The 7,879-nt window shown below is 38.3% G+C and overlaps 1 non-coding gene across 1 annotated transcript; it reads right to left on the reverse strand.

Annotated features, from left to right (window-relative positions):
* Positions 1-219: 219 nt before the first annotated feature.
* LOC125996159 (U6 spliceosomal RNA) lies at positions 220-326 on the reverse strand. The gene has a single exon (XR_007491222.1). It is a non-coding gene; the product is annotated as a U6 spliceosomal RNA (small nuclear RNA).
* Positions 327-7,879: the final 7,553 nt, after the last annotated feature.

Raw genomic sequence — 7,879 nt, forward strand, 5'->3', positions numbered from 1 at the left:
CTGGCACTGTGCCTTCACACGAATGCCAGTTAACAAGTAATTTACATTAATAATTTTCACATCTTACTTGCTACTTAACTTTCCATTTAAAAAATGTTTTCCTCTCCCTATTCTTTCTATGATTTTTTTCAATAATTTTGCTCTCTTTATTTAAAAATATACACAATATAATCAGTTATGTCAATTATGTAGTTTTCTTTTTTCTTTTTTTTTTTTTTTTTAAATATGGAACGCTTCACGAATTTGCGTGTCATCCTTGTGCAGGGGCCATGCTAATCTTCTCTGTATCGTTCCAATTTTAGTATATGTGCTGCCGAAGCGAGCACTTATGTAGTTTTCTTAACAAACATTTCTTTTAGGTATAGAATGATTATTTATAATCTTATGTATAACTAAATTCAACTTAACTTGCAATTATGGCAAAAGTTTTGCTTCTTTTATTTTCCTTATATTTCTAGCATTGAAAAATAGCTATACCTACCACCTCTACTTTATTTACTTGCATATAACATACATTTAAATATTATGACTTGAAAATTTACCTTGCTTCATAACCAATTTAAGATAATTAATGCTATGTTGCTTTAACTTAATTTTTGTGTTATCATTTCAAATAAAATTCTGTCCTCCCAAAAGGAGAGAAGCACTTGCAGCTCTGAGGCCTGATCTGCTCAAGAAATCCCACTAATCAATCTGATCTTTTCCAGAAATTAAAACTGCATAATCAAACCAGTCAATTGCATTCACTTGCAATCAAAGTAGCATAAAAATTTCATCTTTTCTTATAGGTAGAAACTACAGCCTCTTACCATCCTAAAAACAAAGAATGCAGTTTCTCTGCCCACACTCCTTTTATAATATTTTTATATGATAAAACTTCTAGAATTTACATCAAGAAGGGAAGCCTATAGCTTCCCCTAAAAATAATTAAAGCTATCTAAATTTAATAAAGGTCTAGAAATATTTTCTCTGGAACCCAGTCAAGAGCAAGCAACTATTATGTCTGCACTAACTTCTAGCTTAAAGTTTTCCAGTTTTTTTTAGAAAAAATCTGCAGGAACTACCTGGCCCGCTGAACAGTGTCTTTACCTGAACTAAGTCTCCCCCTGGACAGACAGACAGGCTTTGTTTGCCGACTTTACCTCCTCAACTCCCTGCTGACTTCAGCTGCTGATTTCAACCCCCAGTCCTCTGACATCTAAAGACCAGAATGCAGACACACATTCCTAAAAATTCCATGACTGCCAGCCCCTGGAGACTGCCTGGAAACAGATGACGTCTAACCCGCAGATAAAAATTAAGACTGAACTGATAGACTCTTAAAAATCAAAAGACTGAACTTATAGACTCTTAAACAAAATACCTTTTACTCTTCTGAGTATATCTTTCTTGTTAAGCCTACTTTGTTTAAAGCAGCTACAAACATAGTTTTACTGTCTTATCTAAATTCATTGGAATTTGAAAAAATGTTATGTATTGTGCATACATATGCTGAAAATATTCAGCAAACCAGCAGTTCCCCTTCTAACAATGTTTCTATCAAAATTTGTATATATATTCTATTGTTTTCTATTGCTTAATTCTTCTCTAACCTTAACTTTTCTATGCTTATGTAGGAACAGAAGATTTTAGTATTACTTCAATTTTTTCTTCTCCTTACAATTTTCTCGCTTAAAGTGCTTTACTTATTTGTTCTAATTCCCCAGTGTCAGGATAGATTCTTTATCTTCATATGTTAAAGTAACCAGCCTATATTTAGGTTCTCATTCTACTCTAGTCTTCATACTATTTTAACCTATTTAGCTATGTGTATTACAGCTTCTGAATCCTACACTGCTAGGATCAGATTGATAATTTTTCATTTCTTTTGGTGCTGTTTATTTCTTTATCTTCTATTGGACAGAGGAGCTGAAAAAAAATAGCATGGACGTAAGGCGTTTGCTTCACATGCAGGACACTGATTCGTATCTCGGCTTCCCACTTAGTCCCCTGAGCCAGCAAGGAGCAATTTCTGAACTCAGAGCCAGGAATAGCCCTGAATGCCACCAGGTGTGACAAAAAAAAAAAAAAAAAGATGTATTGTCACTACCCACAAAGGTATTGTCTCCATTTATTTAGGAAGCACACACCAGACATGGCTTTTGGCTTTCCTGGTGCAGTGCCTAACTTTCCTCCCAAGAATTATCTGCCAGAAGGCCCATTTAGAGAAGTCAATCATCGACCCTTTGCGTGGATTACTGGCTATAATTCTGCCACAGCTGTGACATTACATTTTCCCTTTTTTCTTTTATTTGATTTTTGTCTTCTTTTCTACTACAGAAATTCGGCCTTAGCCTTTCTACACCCACAAAGGAATTTCAGTACCAAAGCCTGACAAAAGCTCCCCACTGGCTAGTTTATTTGTGACTCTTACTTCAAGTATAACCTGGCACCAGCAGCTTGTTTTTTCTGAGTCTAGCTCTATGATAGTAAACAATTCTTTCCACCCCCCCCCCCAAATCTATTTTCTGGCAACTACATAAACATCTCTCACAAAACCTGTCTCTCTCTTGGTTTCTTGAAAAAATCTGCTTTTTGCTAAACCAAAAACATCTTCAGCTCAAGTTTCACATTACCTCTAGCAGGGCCCTTTCTCACCTACACTGAGTAGTTATTTGATATGTAGTTTCTAGGGCCTGGTCTCATTGGAAAGATCCTCTGCTCTTTGTTTTCCCTGAAAACACCTTGCATACCAGAGTTTGTGCTTAAAAATGTCATTGGCTGAACAGTAAAATTTGTCTCTCATCCCATGGATGTGGGTCCCCATACAATGCATTTTGTGTGGTCTCATTTATTTCTATTTTCATATTTCATATTCATCTGCTTCGTGTTCCTGCTTATTCCCAGTGAGGATTTACAGCCTCCACTAAGGTCTTGCTAGCGATGCAGGCCATCGGCAGCAAGTGTGCCACGCCACAGTGGTTGAAAAACGCTGAAGTAGTGTGTCAAATCTGGCTTGCAATGGGTTGTAGAGATAGTTTGGAGTTAAAGCATTTGCTTTTTTCTGCAGCTGATTTGGCTTCAGACTAGGCACAATCTCAGGGACCTCCAGGTGTGTTCCTTTGAGCACTGAGCCCAGAGTATCTTTGAACATGAATCTAAAACAAGGCCAAATGAATAAGAAAACTGGATTATAACAAATTACAAGGCTATTAATTATCCAAAATTTTGTGATTGAGTTGTTAATACAATTCATGTAAGTCAACTTATAGATACATGTAATAAAATTTTTTTAATAAAAATTATAATTTGTAGAGTAGCTCATGTTTGTCTCTTGCTTTGAATTTGGCCTACCGTGATTTGAATACTTAGCACTGCAGATATATGTTCCTAGGTGCTACTAGGGATCAAGTCTGAGTATAGAATCAGAAATGTCCCCTAAGCATCACTTGGTATGACCCACAGACTCCCAATTTTAAAAAATAAATGATATGCATTTAAAATAAAATAATCTATAATAAAAATAGCAAAAGCTTAAATTTATTATTTCCTAATTATGTTACTATGTCTTATTGTTGAGGTTAGTTATTTCTATTACACAGGCACTGTAATTCTATATTATAGTGAGTTCAGTGTTGCATATTTCTTCCCAATTTTGTGTTTAATAATGATACATTGGTAGCTTTCAAATAGTCCCACTGGGAATATCTATAACATAGAAATTGGTAAGTCCTACAAGTCAGCTCCTAATTATTAATTTTGTTCATTGTTTCAACATAAGGAAGGTGATGGAGAAATATTTAAAAAGCTAATTAAATTGAAATGTGCAAAATTTGTTACAAATACGTTATGAATATATAAAATGTTCTTTAGGTATTTAAAACTTGTTCAACTTAGTCAAGAATAATTTCACAACATTGATAACTCATGAAATTCTGACCCACAACTTCATTCTTTCACTTTTGTTATATTTGTTATTATAAACAATTACAGAAGCCAACATTCATGGTGGAACAATACTTTCAGGTGTGCTTGTCAAAAATTTACCAGCACACTATTTACTTTGATTATTTGCATAATCTCTAATTTTGATAGCACAGGTGACTTGGAGATGTTACAGTTATTTAGTGAAGAGAGGAATATGCACACCTGTTTTAAATCTAGGGTATATTGAAAGATGAAACCCAAAGGAGTTGGAGGAAGTAAGGCAGGTGTTCTTTTTTGTTTGTTTGATTTGTTTTTGGGCCACACCCGATGATTCTCAGGGGATAGTCCTAGCTATGCACTCAGAAATCACTCCTGGCTTGGGACCCATATGGGATGCCAGAAATCGAACCATGGTTCATCCTAGGTCAGTGGTTAGCAAGTCGCGGCTCTCGAGCCACATGCAGCTCTTTACACTTTTTGTTTTGTTTTGTTTTTGTTTTTGTTTTTGGGCCACGCCCGGCGGTGCTCAGGGGTTACTCCTGGCTGTCTGCTCACTTTTTAATGCGGCTTTTCTGTGTGCCGGGCCGCTGCTCCAGAAGTCAGGACTCTGCTCCTAGCCTATCAGTGCGTGTCCTGTGTGCAGCCCCAGAGGTCAGCTCCACACAGCTCCAGTCGGGTCATGTGGTATGAGGGAGCATGACTTTCTGTATGGTGCCTCGGCATTGAGGCAGCATCCTCTCTCTGTCTGCTGCCCTCAGAAGAAGACTGCGCCTCCTAAATCAGCAGCTTGTCGTCCGGTGGGTGTAGCAATGGCTTGGCCTGCCTGCCTCTGGGTACTCAATTTCTGTCACAGAAAAAGGAAGGGTTGGTGGGGGGGAATGGAGGGGATGAAAATTTGTAAAGTCGTCAGTCTAGTTTTAAAAATGTGGCTCTCAAAATAAATTTCTCTTTCTTCTTTCTTTCTTTCTTAATTTCTTTCCTTACATTCTTCTATCTTTCTATCTTCCTTTCTTTCTTTCTTTCTATTTTCTTTCTTTCTTTCTTTCTTTTTCTTTCTTTCTTTCTTTTTCTTTCTTTCTTTCTTTCTTTCTTTTTCTTTCTTTCTTTCTTTCTTCTTTCTTCTTTCTTTCTTTCTTTCTTTCTTTCTTTTTCTTTCTTTCTTTCTTTCTTTCTTTCTTTCTTTCTTTCTTTCTTTCTTTCTTTCTTTCTTTCTTTCTTTCTTTCTTTCTTTCTTTCTTTCTTTCTTTCTTTCTTTCTTTTCTTTCTCTTTTCTTTTTTGTGGTTTTTGGGTCACACCCGGCACTGATCAGGGATTATTTCTGGCTCCAGGCTCAGAAATTGCTCCTGGCAGGCATGGGGGACCATATGGGACGTTGGGATTTGAACCGATGACCTCCTGCATGCAAGGCAAATGCCTTACCTCCATGCTATCTCTCCGGCCCTCAAAATAAATTTCAATCGTAGTTTTGGCGAAATTTGGCTCAGTTGGAAAGAAAGGTTGCCCACCACTGTCCTAGGTTAGCACATGCAAGGCAGACACCCTATCACTTGTGCCACCACTCCAGCCCCAAGGCAGGTGCTTCTTAATTTTTTTGGCTAGTGATTACTTGAATTCCATCGCTAAGACATTAAATGCTGATTTTAGGTCCTCATCTATAAAGCTTGTGCATTTTGGAGGACTTGGAAATTTGATAGGGTTTCTTTCCACATCCCAAGCTGCTAGTGTCTTCCTTCATTTCCCTATTGTTCTTTGCATTGTTAGGTTGGGTGCTGGAGTTTCAGAGTTTTAAAAAAGTGGTTGTTTAATTTGTATGAAGAGGTGGTTGGAGGTATATCTGTTTTAGGGTTCATTATTCTAGGTAGGCGAGATTACTCAAGTATAATAGGGATGTGCAAACTAGTTTTGGGGTTGTATAATTTTCTAAGGAAAAGAAATGTTAGCACCAATCTACCTAGCACTGTTTGGTATAAACTAAAGTGTCCGCAAGATTTGTGGGGCAGCAGAGAACCATGGGCAGTTCATACAGACCTCTCCCTGTGCTAGTGTGATCAGTTGGGGGCTTTGATGCAGACAGGTGGAACATCTGGCTGGCAAAGAAGGTGGAGAAGGGGGGTCTGATTTGTGCATGCAGTAGACTTTAAAAGGTGCCCTGGGGAGTCCCTAATGCCCCTACCTGCATCACTCTAGGGTCGCAAGGTTGGGGTGTATATAGGGTTTATTTTTTGAGTCAATCCCACAGACTCTCCTGTGCCAGCCTTGTCAGTTGGGGCTTTGGTGCCATGAGTCTAAAAATAGTCTTTTTTTGAAGCATTGTGTGTTTATTCCCCACGACCAAATTATGCAGAGTTGAAGAGGATAGGACGACTGAAACAAGAGGATATCATATTAAGGGTTTATAGAAAGCCTACTGGGTATTTAGTGGGCAACGAGCACAGTCAAAGGAGGTCAAAGTCTTTTTTTTCACATAAAGGCTGATTCAGAGATTGAGCTGACAGGTCTTCTTGCCTAAAATATCCCAGCCTAGAATGGGGTAAAATGTTTCCTGTGAGAAGAGCCAAGAAATTTAATTGAAGACCAGAGGCATCATTTTAGCCAACCAACATGATGATGCTCAGAATTCCTCTCAGTTTCCTCCTTATTCATGTTAATGTAAAAATTCCCCTGGTTCTTTATTATCATCTGTGTCACACATCAAGTGGTATGTGAGTGGCAGATACCCCTTGCCCCTTGCAGGAACTTTCTCACAATATGGTTATTTGAGCTAGTCAAAGCAGAGTTTCTAAAAGTATAGTCATAGATGCACTGATACTTTCCTTGCTGACTCCTCAGACCCAATGCCCCTCACCCATATTCCTGTGTTTGGTTTCAAATGCCTGACTTTCTCTGAGGTTTTAGCAAATGTTTACTTTTTCCAATAGGCTCTAGTATTGACATCTGATGCTTGTTTTGTGCACATACCTTTTAGCTTAGCTGAGCACTTTGAAGGAAGCTGTCAGTGCTCTTGTTCCTGCTTACTTTTGCCACTAGAAGCACCATGATTACAAGCATGATTGTAGTTGGGTTTCAGTCATAAACAGAACACTCCCCTTCACACTCTCTTGTGTTTATCTCTCTCCATCTGACTTATTTCATTCAGCATAATAGGTTCCATGTACATCTACATCTAGGAAAATTTCATGATTTCATCTCCTGATAATATTTCATTGTGTATATGTACCACAATTTCTTTAGTTAGGCCAGTGGTCGGTAACCTGCGGCTTTCGAGCCACATGTGGCTCTTTACACTTTTAATTTGGCTCTTCTGTGTGCCAGGCAGCCGCTCCAGGAGTCAGGACTCTGCTCCTAGCCTCTGTCTGTGTGCGCCCTGTGTGCAGCCCCTGCGGCTCCAAGAGTGTAAGATGATACCCAGTATCAACCCAAAACAAAGGTGTTCCCCCAGCGTCATCCTTTCTTAAACCTCTTCCTTTTATATGTAAAAGTCCACTGAATATGTACTTTTGTGTCTCTCATGACCTGAAGCCTCCTGGTATTGGGAATTGGTTTTAATAAAGAAAGAGGTGTTCTAGCTTTTTGGGCTCCAGGCAGAGAGTACAAGGTAAAAGGCAATGGATTCCATGATCAACCTTTCCTGGCTAGCTTGGTTTATTATTTCTTTCCTGCTACCCTGCTTCTTCAGACCAGGTTGGGAGGGATTTAGAAACACAGTGCCTAGAGTGATCTTAAAACACATATTTTATTTTGTACAAGAGTGGGCATCTTCCATGAAGGGATTCTCAATCCAGAGTTTTTTTTCCCCGTGAATTCTCATGTTCAGAGTACTCATGATTAAAGTTGTGAGCTAATGCCCTTAAATGCTGTTTTTCATATTGATTATGACTGTCTGCATAATATAAGTGCCAATCAGAAATTTTTTGCAAGAGTGGAAACATTTCAATATCTTCTTCTCAGACACAACTATCCCAGAATCATATT

This window comes from Suncus etruscus, chromosome 1 (genome assembly GCF_024139225.1).
Source record: "Suncus etruscus isolate mSunEtr1 chromosome 1, mSunEtr1.pri.cur, whole genome shotgun sequence".
NCBI classification, from domain to species: Eukaryota; Metazoa; Chordata; class Mammalia; order Eulipotyphla; family Soricidae; genus Suncus; species Suncus etruscus.